Genomic DNA, 14,098 nt, shown 5'->3' on the forward strand with positions numbered 1-14,098 from the left:
GCTAACATTTTGCAATAACAGCTAATGGAAAGTAACTTTTAAAATTGTATAAAAATTATAAAAAATTAAAAAAAATAGGAATTCCCTGATGGCATAGCAGGTTAAGGATCTGGCACTGTCACTGTTAGGGCTCTGGTTGCTGCTGTAGCACAGGTTCGATCCCTGGCCTGGTAACTTTCGTATGCTGCAGGTGAGGTCGAAAAAAACAACCAACAAACACCAAGAATTTGTTCAAAAATTTTTTTTAATAAATTAGGCCAACTAATCACTACCTCCTGTAATTCGGAAGTAGTGCTAACATCAGTGGTATCTTTTTCATGCGTAATATCAGATGAAAATACCTGTGACTCATTTTGACTTATTTTTCACAGAGACTGCTCGTATTATAGTGGTCTGCATTCCCATGTGAACACAATGATCGATTTTAGTTTGGCATGAGTGAAAACAATATTTCCCCCCCAAAATAAGTAAATAAAAATAAGTCAAGGAGAACTTCCAATAAGATGTTGCACATGGTGGTTCCCGCCCCCGTGAACACCCTTCAGATGCACTGGCTCCCATTTGAAGAGACAGTACAGGGACCGCCTGGCTTATTAAACAGTTCACCGAATACCACGGATGAAGTTTAATGAACTGTGACTCCTCCAAGCCCAGACCACCTAGTTGCATGCCTTTGATTAGCGAGGCTGGGAGATGTGACCTCCTGAACCCTGAGTAGTTGCGGCAGACAGAAACGTAAACACCAGCCAAAGCAGCAAAGTCATAGGCATTAACTTTTAACAAATATTTATTGAATATCTAGCAGCCTCCACGCTCATATTCCAGGAGCGATTGGCAAACTGAAGGAGGGAGAACAACAGACACGCATGTGACCAACCACAATTTGTTTTCACATGTGCTGCATGAAAGAACAAAGAATTCGGAGAACACATCCAAAAAAGAAAAAGTAATACATTCTGCCTGAGGAGTTGGAGGAGCCTGGAGGAACTCACAGAAGTGGTGGCATTCAAGGAAAGTCTTAAGAAGGAAAGAAAGTCACCAAGCAGAGGAGGTGGGGGAGGACATTCGATAATGAGAGTGGAAACAGCACACAGTGTGGCAGCGAGGAGCACATGGTGTGTCCATGGAAGGACTATGAGTTGTGGAGGTAAGAAGGGGCAGAGGGGATTAAGAAGTGATGCTATAGTCATGTTCTAGAGGAATCTGAATGCCATGTGAAGAAATTTGGGGAGTTCCCATTGTGGCTCAACAGGTTAAGGACCAGGGGTTGTCTTCCTGAGGATGCGGGTTTGGCCCCTGTCCTCAATCAGTGGGTTAAGGATCTGGCAATTCTGTGAGCTGTGGCTTAGGTTGTAGAGGTTGCCATGGCTGTGGTGTAGGCCTCAGCTGCAGCTCTGATTCAACCCATAGCCTGGGAACTTCCATATGCCAGAGGTGTGGCCATAAAAAAAAAAAAAAAAATGGAAATTTGGGTTTGGAATTCCTGGTGGCCTAGCAGTTAAGGATCCAAGGATGTCACTGCTGTGGCTTGGGTTCAGTCCCTGACCTGGGAACTTTTGCCTGCCATTGGTATGCCCCTTCCTCTCCCCCCAAATCTAGGCTTTATTCTGTATTATGAAATTGTTATATCGTTCATTCAAATAATATTTTAGAGGGCCTACTATGTGCTAAGTACTGTGTTAGCTTCTAAAAATTAAAAGAAAGAGACAGAACAGTCATCCTTCAAGAGACGCACAGGCTAGCAAGGAGAACAGCCCAGCGAGCCCAGCAGAAGTTAAATACTAGGTAGAGGGAATTCTGGAGAATGCGGGAGACAAAAGTAAATCTGCCTAAACAGGGAGGAGTTTCCGTCGTGGTGCAGTGGTTAACGAATCCGACTAGGAACCATGAGGTTATGGGTTCGATCCCTGGCCTTACTCAGTGGGTTAAGGATCCGGTGTTGCCGTGAGCTGTGGTGTGGGTCGCAGACACAGCTTGGATCCCGCATTGCTGCGGCCCTGGTGTAGGCCGGCGGCTACAGCTCTGATTAGACCCCTAGCCTAGGAACCTCCATATGCCGTTGGAACAGCCCTAGAAAAGACAAAAAGATAAATAAATAAATCCGCCTAAACAGAAGGACTCTTAACATGAACAACTACTAATTAGCTGGCTTTGTGGTCAGTGTTGGGAACTGCTGTGCTCTCTGCACCCTGTGCTGGCTGAATCCCGAGATGACCACATGAGGCAGGTCCTCTTGTGTTATTACCTCCCTGCTCAGGATGCTGAAAACGCACACAGAGCTGGAATTGCCCGCTCGTATAGCTGAATTTGAAACTGGCACTCTGGCATCAAGTCCAAATGTTTAACAACTTCCCCCTTTTGTCTCTTAAGGAAAAACAGTATTTGATATGAGGCTCAGAGGGCGAGAACTGCAGACCCCAGAGGCCTGCGATGCGAGGTGCACAGGTGAGTGGGGGAGGGGAAGGGGACGGTGGTGGTGGTGGGAATGGGAGGTGTTGGGGGAGCTGCAGGTTGGGTTCCATGCTGGGTCCAGGCTCCCATCAGCATCTGCGCATCAAACCCAACTGCATTTTGGGGGACAGTCATTTTCTAACTTGATTTGTGTAGGTCTTCAAAGTCTTGATCGCTGTCTTTCTCGAACCATATCAATAGGAAGCCTAGTTACCTTTCCCACATTTCAGGAAGGGATCAGGGAGTCAAGATCTTGTCTGCCATTCGAGCTTAGCCCACTGGTGCAAAGATGCCGCACCCCCTAGGGGCATCCGGCTGCCACAGTAGCCAGTGATGGGCAGCTCAGGTGATGTTGACTCACAAGAAAATGATGTCAAACAAGGCAAGGAGAAACTTTTGGTGGCTTGTAAGCATCCTTGGGGAGAATGGTGGATGTACTTCTCTAATTTTCTAGCCTCACACTAGAGATTTCTATACCTAAAAGAAGGGAAAGGAAATGGAGACTATCACTCCGTTTGCCATAACCTGACAAATCTGTAACTGGAGTACAAACCCACCCCACCTGCCCTCCTGGCTCACTGGTACCGTTATCCAGAGCAGGGGGGTTTCCACCAGCTTTGAGGAGCTGAAGATCTGGCAAGCATTTGTACTCTTAATGCCTTTTTTCCTGTTAAAACAGATGTTTTCCTTCCTTCCTTTTTTTTCATTTCTTCGTTTCTTTCCTCTCCCTCACTCCTTCTTTCTCCCTTCTCTCTTTCTTTTTCTTTCCCTCGAAATCTCAAGCCAGAATCCTCTACATCCCAGGATCCTTGGGGGGGTGGGGGTGTGTGGCGCGGGGCGGGGGGGTCTTTAAGGAGAGGAGCCAGGCAGCTGCTTGGGCTTCTCAGAGCTCAGGGAAGTCACTTCCGCTCCTTGATTCTTACTTCTTGATTTAGAAATCAGGATGGCAGGAGCATCGCAAGAGATGACCTCAGCTGTCTATGGACATTAAAAAGATGTGGTACACATACACAATGGAATACGACTCAGCAATAAAAAGGACAAAATAATGCCATTTGCAGCAACATGGATGCAATTCATGATCATCATACTGAATGAAGTAAGTCAAATACCGTATGATATCACTTATGTATGGAATCTAAAATACATAATACCGTATGATAAAGACAAATACCGTATGATATCGCTTATGTATGGAATCTAAAATATGGCACAAAGGAACCTATCTACGAAACAGAAACAGACTCATAGACATAGAGAACAGACTATGCCAAGAGGAAGGGGGAGGAAGTGGAATGGACTGGGAGTTTGGGGTTGGTAGATGCAAACTATTACATTTAGAATGGATAAGCAATGGAGTCCTACTGTACAGCACAGGGAACTCTGTCCAATTTCTTGGGAGTAGACCATGATGGAAGATGGTATGAGAAAGAGAATGTGCGTGTGTGTGTGTGTGTGTGATTGGGTCACTATGCTGTATAGCAGAAATTGACATAACACTGTAAATCAACTATACTTTAATAAAAATTAAAAAAAGAAGAGATGACCTCTAAGAATCCTTAGGAAACTCTATGACGAGCAAAACTCAACAGAGAACTAAAGCTGCTCCCCAAGCACTACTTCTGGAACACTAACATCTCAAAGAACAGAAGGAACTGTCATTTGCTGAATGTGAAAGGTGGTAGCAAGGAATCAGCAGAGGCTTCCAGCGGAAAGCTCTAGAGTTGAGAATGGGAATCCTCCCCAGGACTTGGTAGGTACCTGAAAAGACACCCCCACCTCTCTTAGGACCCATCCTCCCTCCTCCTCTCAGGGGTCTCCCTCCTCACTCGCTCTCAGCTAATTCCCACAGATGTGCTGAGTGGGGATGCCAGGGAGATTTAACTCTAATAAGGAACCCTTGACATCAAAAAAACCTTTAAAATCGGAAGAAATAATAATTCACTAATGGAGTGAATCCAGCCATGGTGACAAGCCTGAGATAGATGTTTGAGAAAGAGCAAGGAGTTTTCATAGCACCATTAAAATCCACCTCTACAGGCTCCCAATCTGTAAGATAAGACCCCCACAGTCACTGTCAGTGGTCTGCGTGATGAGGTGGGGCATCAGAAAGCAGATTATTTCATTAGCCTAGACTTACCCACAAAGACCTCAGGTATTTCAGCGGAAGACAACGTATTATTTTACAATTAACTTTGAAACTTGCAAATAAAAGTAGGCTGCTATTTTTTTTTTTTTTTTTGCATCCGGGGGTAAGCCCACATCAGGAGTGCAGGCTGGGAAATGGATTGCTAGTGACCATCATTCTTTGCAGGGTGGTGACAGTGGTGAATAATGACTCACTCTGAAACCTCACAGCCCAGATGTGTACAGCAATGACATTCACACTGGACTAGCGTGCTCACAGTAAAGCTGACCAGGGCATTAAAAAATAATAAAACCTCATTATAAAGAAATGAAAAATACAGCCATATCCAGGTATTTGCTTCAGCATAGAATAAAAATGATGTTAATTTGGAGTTCCCATCATGGTGCAGTGGTTAATGAATCTGACTAGGAACCATGAGGTTGGGGTTTCGATCCCTGGCCTTGCTTAGTGGGTTAAGGATCCGGCGCTGCCGTGAGTTGTGGTGTAGGTCGCAGACACGGCTCAGATCCCGAATTGCTGTGGCTCTGGCGTAGGCTGGTGACTACAGCTCCGATTCGACCCCTAGCCCGGGAACCTCCATATGCCATGGGAGCGGCCCTAGAAAAGGCAAAAAGACAAACACACACACACACACACATATATATGATGTGAATTTGATGGGCTTAAGGTGGCACAGAAGAGACTGTCATTCTTACCATTGTTTTGTCACTCCATGCATGATGCTTTTCTGGGGAAAATGTACTGAAAAGCTTCCTTATTTTTTTTTTTTTTTTTTTTTTGTATTTGAAGAAAGAAAAAGACACATATGGAAAGTTGGTTCCAAATAGTCACAGGAATAAGTATCAGCTAGCTGTGGCTGAATAACAAACAATCCTGGAATTACTGACTTAAAACAACCCCTATTTATTTAGCTCCTGATTCTGTGGGTCAGCAATTTGGGCTCATCAGGATGGTTCTTCTGGTTCTTACTTGTGTGTCTGTAATCAGCTGTAAGATAGGCAGCTGGCTGCCATCTGGGCTGACCGAGGCAGAAGCAGAATAGCCTGAGCAGACTCATAAGGAAAGGGGAAGAATTGTGTCCATTTTTGCAGTCTAACACAGATACTCTGCTATGCCTACACACAGAATAAATGTGTTGACGATGGAAAAGAAAAGAGGAGTTTTGGCCTTATGGCTAATTCATAATTACTGTTCTACTGGAACAGAATCAATTCCAAAATAAGCTTTTTGTAGTCCCTTTCACCATCCTCAAGTCACCTTAGTGTCTAACAGTATATACAAATATATGTAATAAGCATAGGGTATTACATAAAAATCCTAATTTTAGCTTGTTTTGCCTGCTGCGAAGGCTTTTTTCCTCACCACTGTGTTTTGGTCACCTTCAGCTAGTGTCATAGACTATCATTGGAGAGAAAAGAAAGATCACATTAAAGATTAACACTTCTGATAATAATGGAGTTATTTACTTACTGCTTAGAAAACAGAAACAATTTTCCCAGAGTTGGTTACATGTGGAAACAGTACTGGAACCTCAATTTCTCGATTGTTGGGTCAATGTTCTTTAAACCATGCTGACTGCCTGGAATGATTTTTATGAAATAAGTCTAATGATTTACTTACTTTTCAGATGGCCCGAGTGCTCACGGACACAGTGTCCTGCCTGAAAAAGTTCTCTGCTGGAATAAACAAGTTCAGCCAATGGATCAGGACCTCCTTGCTGTGCTCAGAGTGGCTATTGCTACTTGCTGCTTCCAGCTGCTTTCGTCCTGCCCCTTTGCCGCTGGCTGGTAATTCTTGGGGAGGGATGAGGTCCCAGCAGCTGGTGGTGGTGCTCCTGCGTCTTCTCTGCTGGCAGTAGCACTTACAATTAATCCAGGCTTCTCCGAAAAAGAAAACCCCCAAAAACAGTGGTATAAGCATTGCTCTCTCAGAAAGCTGTTCTCACCTTGTGAAAGTTGAGTTAGGCAAACAGGGACAGAATGGTAGCACCACAAATTCCTCAGAGCCCAGGGTTTCCTCTTTGTGTTTCTAACTGCATCTTTTTCACATTCCTTCCATCCTCAAGATCATCCCAAGGCTGCTGAAGCTTCAGTCATCACATCTGCTGTCCAAGCAGTGAGAAGGCAGAAGAGAGGGGGGCAAAATGAGGAACAGCTTCCTTGAACATTCTCCTTGGATATCCCATCCAAAAATTCATCTTACTTCTGTTGACTAGTGCTTATTACAAGGCTGTACTTTGTTACAAGGAGATCTGGGAAATGCAGTCACATCACCAGCCTGAATAAAAGAAGGGTTTTCTTACAAAGCAATAAGAGGAGACTGGGTATTGGGCAGGTAACTGTCCCTTTCCCGTAATTACCCACTGGAGACAGCCAGGCTTTGGTGAAATAAATAAATGTCTTTTTGTTCCCTCCCCGCCCCCCGCCCCCTTATCTGGGAAGATTCTCCTGCACTTTGTGGCAGGAGGTCAGAATTTGTTTCCAGTGATGGGGGCAAAATCTCTGACAAAAAATGGTAACAGGACTTCCCAACCATTCCATATCTTTAGGGGAACTTGTTTTTTGTTTTTGTTTAACTAAAATACATTTGACCTCATGCGACTGATCCTCCTTGAAATGTATTTTGCACTGAACATTTTAAAAGTAAATTTTGGTTAATAGGAAATAAAAATAAGGCTAAATAAGGTAAAATAGGAATTAAAAATAAGCAATGAAAAATGCTAAACTAGCCATCAGAAAATGCAGACTCGGAGTTCCCATCATGGCTCAGTGGTTAACGAATCCGAGTAGGAACCATGAGGTTGCGGGTTCGGTCCCTGCCCTTGCTCAGTGGGTTAAGGATCCGGCGTTGCCATGAGCTGTGGTGTAGGTCTCAGAGGCGGCTCGGATCCCCAGTTGCTGTGGCTCTGGTGTAGGCCAGTGGCTACAGCTCCGATTCGACCCCTAGCCTGGGAACCTCCATATACCTCGGAAGCGGCCCAAAGAAATAGCAAAAAAGACCAAAAAAAAAAAAAAAAAGAAAAGAAAGAAAATGAAGATTCACTTGAAAAATATTGACAATACTAAGTATCAGTAAGGAGTGGTTATTAATGGTGCTCCAGTGGAACAACTGGAATTCTGATATATTGCTAATGAGAATGTACAGTGGTAGAGCCATTTTGGAAAACTGGTAAGTTTTAGAAAATCAAACCCACTCTTAACTGTATCACCCTGTCTTCCTCTCCTCTGCATTCACTCCAAAGAACTGAAAACATATGGCAATACCAAGGTTTGAACACCAATGTTCATAGCAACATTATTCATATTAGCCCTCAACTGGAAACACCCCAAGTGTCCCTTAGCAGGTGAGTGAATAGACACATTGTAGTGTATCCATGTGGTGGAATACTACTCAGCACTAAAAATGAACAAACTGCTGAGATATGCAAAACTGATCAGCCTAAAAATGTTAAAAATACGCTAAACAGAAGAAGCCACCCACAGAGAGTACATACTCTGTTCTTCTATTTATAGGATATTCTGGAAGTGGGGAAATTGTAGGGAGAGGAAACAGATCAGTTGTTACAATGGGCTGAGGGGTGAAGAGACTGATGACCAAGGGGACAAGGGTGATAGAAAACTTTTAAATCTTCATCAGAGTAGTGATTACATGTATGATTTGTCAAAACCCATTGAAGTGGCTGCATTTATTGGATGTAAATTATGTCTCCAGAAAGTTGATTCTTTAAAGGGCATCAGGATACAGCTTGGAAGCAGTTACCCATTTATCTCCAGAGACCCCTAATGAGGATACATTGCTGTGTCCACCCTGGGGCCACAGGAACCTATCAGCTCAGGAGCATTGGATTGATCTGGGTGAGAAGAAGCTTATCTTCAATAGGATTGGGAAGCAGGACAGACAATTATCTGAGTTTGGTAAGTGTGTACTTTCAAGTGGTTCATGGGACAAAATCCTTGGGTGGATATAATGGGAAATTAACCAGTGTCTGCCTGATACTTAATTTCTGAGTAAGTAAACCCTATCCAAAGGGCTCTGTGCCTCATAGTCGCTGCCTCCAGGCTTTACCTAGTAAGTCATTTATAGTAAGATTGTGACAGGTTGGGCATAGAAGTGATTGTTTGAAGCAAGGTATGTAAATGAGCTCAGCTTGGTGGGGAAGACAGCTCTCCAGACTACCTCACGTAACCTGCTCACTCCTAATCTGGGGTCATATCTGTTTCTAGAAAAGTTCCTGGAGAAATTAGCTGTATGTTTTAAACCACTGCCACTGTCTACTTAGGAGATAAGTAAACTTTGTTTTGCTCTTGGAATGCGGGCAAGCTTGTGGTATAAGTTAGGAGCAATAATTATGGTAACATGGATATGGGAATGGCAATTATCTTAACAAGTGTGTAGTTTTGATTTGTTAAAGCAGCCCCTACATTTTACTAGGTCCTAGGAGATCAAATACATTTGGGAAATGCTACACTTTGTGACGCCCTCTTGATGATCCAGAAAGAATATTTGATCATTAGAGTTTAAAAGCACTGTATTTAAAAAAGGAAAACAGTATTCCCCAATCTTTCATGATCGAATCTTCCTTTTTTTTTTTTTTTCCTTACCTTTTGCTTCCCACACAGGACATTTTAAAATTTCACAGAACACACTTCAGAAAACGCTATGTAAAATGAAAAGATTTAATTGCTACGGACACACTCCCCAAAAGTCACTGGTCTTGGTGCCACATGTGTGAAGTGATGACACATGACACACTGAAATAACTTTTAGGGACACTGCTGGTTTTAATTCACTAATTTTATATCTGTAAGTAAGCTTTGGATGCACATCAAGGTAAAACATTTCATTTCTACACGTAGTGTTAATTTGACACAGTATGAACTTCCAATTTATATTCATAATTTATCCATTTGCAGATACAAAATTTGGTACCAAAATGATCACGTGGAAAAGCAGGATGATGCTGGCAACATAAACCACTCTGGGACAATTAGCCACCTGGCCTTCAATAGATGCAGTGGACTAACTGGTTTGCATGCTGGTGAAGGCTGGAACTATTTCAGTGTTTCTCCTTGATATCATTTGTGGAGGAAATTTTTTTAGACATAATTTTAGGGGCAAAAATAGGAATATTAAAAGAACATCTGAACTCTTCCTCAAAGTTAATGTTTAGAAAACTTCTCAGTGACTGGCACAAATTTGTTTGATCTAAGCCATTATTTCAGCTTTCAAAGGTGCAAATAACACATCCACTGTACATCCTTGTTCCATAATTCTGATTTTCTTTATGAGAAGTTTTCTCCTTATTTACCTGAAAGGGTTAGATATTTAATTTCGTCAAGAGGTATTTAAGTATAATTTTATGATTTCTTTTTACACGCATGTCCTCAATTAAGAGGACATGCATGTTCTTGATAATCATCAGTTGACCCTTGTCAGTGGCTTTGGAAAAAACATGTACATGAAGTCGATGAAGAAACTGTGCTGTGATCATCTGAAGGTGAATATTTAATATAGGCTCAAGTGTCAAAAGCATCTTGGTGCATTTTTCTTTCTTAGATCAAGATGTATCTATATTTATAGAGCCAAAATAAAAACGGCCAAAATTTGTTTTCCAGAGTTACAGGCAACTGGACACTTTCCTGGTGGCTGTCCTGGGCCTGAGCCAGTGTACCTTATATTTGGTTGTTTATAAAGTAATGATTAGAAATGTTAATATTGAAAAAATTTACTTTTGTGATTGTGTCTAATGCAGGCACTACAATCTCAGACCACTCTGATCAGGAGTCAATGTAATGAGAAAAGGGTGAAAAGACAGAGAATTAGGAAGCCCTTAGTATTTCTTAGTGTTAAATTTCCTTAGCTTGATAACTAACAAGCATACATCTTATCATCTGTACAAAGAAATAATAGGAAGTTCCCATTGTGGCTCAGTGCTAATGAACCCAACTAGTATCCCATGAGGATGCAGGTTCCGTCCCTGGCCTTGATCAGTGGGTTAAGGATCCAGCATTGCTGTGAGCTATGGTATAGGTCACAGACTTGGCTTGAATCCTGCATTGCTGTTGCTGTGGCTGTGGTGTAGGCTGGCAGCTGCAGCTCCAATTCAACCCCTAGCCTGGAACTTCCATATGCCGCAGATGTGGCCCTAAAAAGCAAAAAGCAAAAAAAAAAAAAAAAAAAAAGAAGTAACATTTCTCCTACCTAGTGTACCTGGGAACATAGAGGAATTTAATTAGATTTTATGTAAAAACATATCAGACATAAAAGCAATAATAATACAAGATGTAAATATATAATACAAAAATATTAAAATGTATGGACACTTTTTCCTAATTCCTTAGGACAGCTAGGGGAATCACATATCATGTTGGATGTTACCAAAGGATGACTGGAAAGAAAGAAGAAGGGAGGAAAGAAACAGGAAGGAAAGAAGGGAGGAAAGGAAGGAAGAAGGTGCAATCTGGATTTCATGCTCATTATAATAAGGATTGTCCAAGGGGCTCATTAATTTTAAAAATGCTTACTACATTGCCCCTGCTGAAGCTTGTTAATGAGAACTCTATTACGATTTTGTGTTGCAGTGTTTGTAAAATGCTATGTGACAAGTTCCACATCTGTGCCCTGTTGGTGACCCTGCCCAGCTGCGCTGAAGGGGACTCCTGGGGCTTTGAGAGGACGTAGGGGCCCAGGCCCCACTCGTCATGGAGACCCTCATGTGATTCTGTGTCCAGATGAATGTAGACCCACTGGACTACCATTCTCACCATTAAAGAATTAGTCTGTATAGTCTTGTGAATGCTAAATAATAACATTTATGTCTATTGGAGAAACGTTTCATTAGAACAAATACACATTTTTGAAATAAATGCTCTGCTGGGGTTGATCACAGGGGGAAAATCCTAAAATACCCCAGTAAGTACTCTCATCACTCTGTACGCCATCAATTCTCAGAAAAATTGAAATGTATATGTAAATCTATGTAAATTATACAGCCTGATAATTAGCATCTTGAGGTTCTTTTGGTAAATTTCTCTTAAGCTTTAGCTAGGTAGCTCTAAATTCTAAAATTGACTGCAGACGGAAAATACTTTCCAATTCGGGTGTTTTCTCTGAACTAAATAATTAAGTAGCTCAGTTGATTTTAACAGCCTTTAGGTAAGGAAGGAGTAAAATGGTAATATCCTCATTAGGGGATAATATGTTCGTGCAGGAGAAGAATTCACAAGAATTCACAAAGATGAAAGGTCGATAAATGGAAATGATTCCTTAAGTTTGAGTGCTCTGGACTGTGCCATGGTGTAAAGCACAGGAAGTTTTAGTGTCTCCATACATTTGGCAGTAATCCAAAATGGTTCATTCTAATGCAGAAGGTACCATCTCTCTTAATCTCTAGAGGTTAAAAAAAAAGTTTGGAAATAAAATGCATTCTTTAGAATGTTTTCTTTTTTATACTAGATAAAAAATGAACCAAATGTATTTGTAGAGTGTGATCATTTAACTTTGCCTCTGAATTACTGAAAAGGGTACAAGAGCTATTTCTAATATTGCCCGTCAAGCTGGAGGCTTTTCTCTACTTTTCGTCTTCTTTTTGGGTCATATTTGCTTCAGCTACATTGGGAGACTATAAAGGCTCAGATAACCAACTGCAAGGTTAACTATTTTGCAATGTTATCGATCAACTGAATAGAATTTTAGGTTCCAAACTCTTGATACCAAAAATCACTTTTAATTTGCCCGTTTAATTTGTGGGATGATCCATTCATTCAAAATGTCCCATGAAGGTTTGTGGGTTAATTAAATAGCTCATCTGGTAGAAATCCCAGTGTTCAAAGGACACAGTTAATCCAATCTTCAAAGGATATAAAAATAAGATAAACACAAAGAAATAGAAAATAAACGAACATAAAATGATGCCATATTTTCTTCCCGTAAACTTGTCATGGTTCTCTTCAAATGTCACTTGATGTTTTTTTCATATTTAGGATGAAAAGATAAGAAGAGAAAAGTAGAAAACACGTTCAAGTAGTTAGTATTAAAAAGTTTCAGTGATGTTGAAAAGCAGAAGATTGCACTTATAGAATGCTGATGTGGCAGAGTGTATAAACATGTGCCTCAAGACAGAAAGACAGATGTTCAATTAACAGAAGTTTTCTTTTGCTGTTTGGTTTTGGGGTTCTGTGTCAATCCTGAAAGCTCAGGAAAGGAGACAAGAATATTTATGAAGGGAAACAGATTTTACCCAACAATCCCTGAACAACATTTATCATGTTAAGATGTGTCCTTGAGTAAAAAGCCAGGTAGACAAACTGGGGAGGCTTTAAAAATAAATGCATTGTGTTTGAGAATTACAGCCAAGATTTCCCACTCAAGATGGTAGACAGAGCACTTACACCCATGCTCCTGCAATCAGAGTCCCTCTGAAATCACTAAAAGGATATTTTTAAAACTATGTGACCATAAGTGTACCCACCAGCGGCCCAGAAATATTAAGGACCATATGGATGATGGAAGTGAATGGGATAAAATTAATTGGAGGAAGAAAAAGAGAAAAACATAACTGAAGAAATAACACACGACCAAGAAGAGTCAGATCTTTGAGGGAAACAAAGAACAAGTCAGATACACACATACATACATATATCTGTGGATGTGCTGAATTTTAAAATTGGACAAAACGGAGGAGGAAGATTATTGATCTGGAAGGTAAAGTTAAGGAAATATCTTATAATATTGACCAGAAAACAGAGATTAAAAATTAAAGTGAAAAGCCGTGACGGATAGATACAGGGCACTGAAGACGTTTCCAATAAGAGTTCCAACTATAGAAGTTCCCATTGTGGCTCAGCAGAAATGAATCTGACTAGTATCCATGAGGACACAGGTTTGATCCCTGGCCTTACTCAGTGAGTTAAAGATCTGGCGTTGCCGTGAACTGTGGAGTAGATCACAGACTCAGCTGGGATCTGACGTTGCTGTGGCTGTGGTGTAGGCCAGCGGCTACAGTTCCGATTCTACCCCTAGCCCGGGAAACTCCATATGCCTCAGAGGTGGTGCTAAAAAAAAAAACCAAAGAAGAAAGGCAGTTCCAGGTATAAAGAAAAAATTGAGGAGAGGAAATAAATAAAGAAGTAACAGAAGGAAAATTCTTGGCGATTTTAAAAAAAGACAGGACTCTTTAGGAGTTCCTGCTGTGGCCCGGCAGGTTACAAACCTGACTAGTATCCATGAGGATGTGGGTTTGATCCCTGGCCTCACTCAGTGGGTTACAGATTTGGCATTGCAGCAAGCTGTGGTGTGGGTCCCAGATGCTCAGATCTGGTGTTGCTGTGGCTGTGGTGTAGGCTGGCAGCTGCAGTTCTAATATGAACCCTAGCCCAGGAGCTTCTATATGCCACAGGCACGGTTCTAAAAAGAAGAAAAAAAAAAAAAAAGAAAGAAAAACAGCAACAAGTCAGGACTCTTCAGATTGGAATCACGAAGTAACAACCAAGGCTAATG

At 41.5% G+C, this 14,098-nt stretch overlaps 2 long non-coding RNA genes across 2 annotated transcripts; both read left to right on the plus strand.

Annotated features, from left to right (window-relative positions):
- LOC106507634 lies at nucleotides 735-7,412 on the plus strand. Its single transcript, XR_001303749.2, has 5 exons — nucleotides 735-1,147; nucleotides 2,371-2,445; nucleotides 3,387-3,550; nucleotides 6,228-6,387; nucleotides 6,666-7,412. It is a non-coding gene; the product is annotated as an uncharacterized LOC106507634 (long non-coding RNA).
- LOC110261170 lies at nucleotides 7,597-13,464 on the plus strand. Its single transcript, XR_002345019.1, has 3 exons — nucleotides 7,597-9,403; nucleotides 9,514-10,097; nucleotides 10,942-13,464. It is a non-coding gene; the product is annotated as an uncharacterized LOC110261170 (long non-coding RNA).

This window comes from Sus scrofa, chromosome 6 (assembly GCF_000003025.6).
Source record: "Sus scrofa isolate TJ Tabasco breed Duroc chromosome 6, Sscrofa11.1, whole genome shotgun sequence".
NCBI classification, from domain to species: Eukaryota; Metazoa; Chordata; class Mammalia; order Artiodactyla; family Suidae; genus Sus; species Sus scrofa.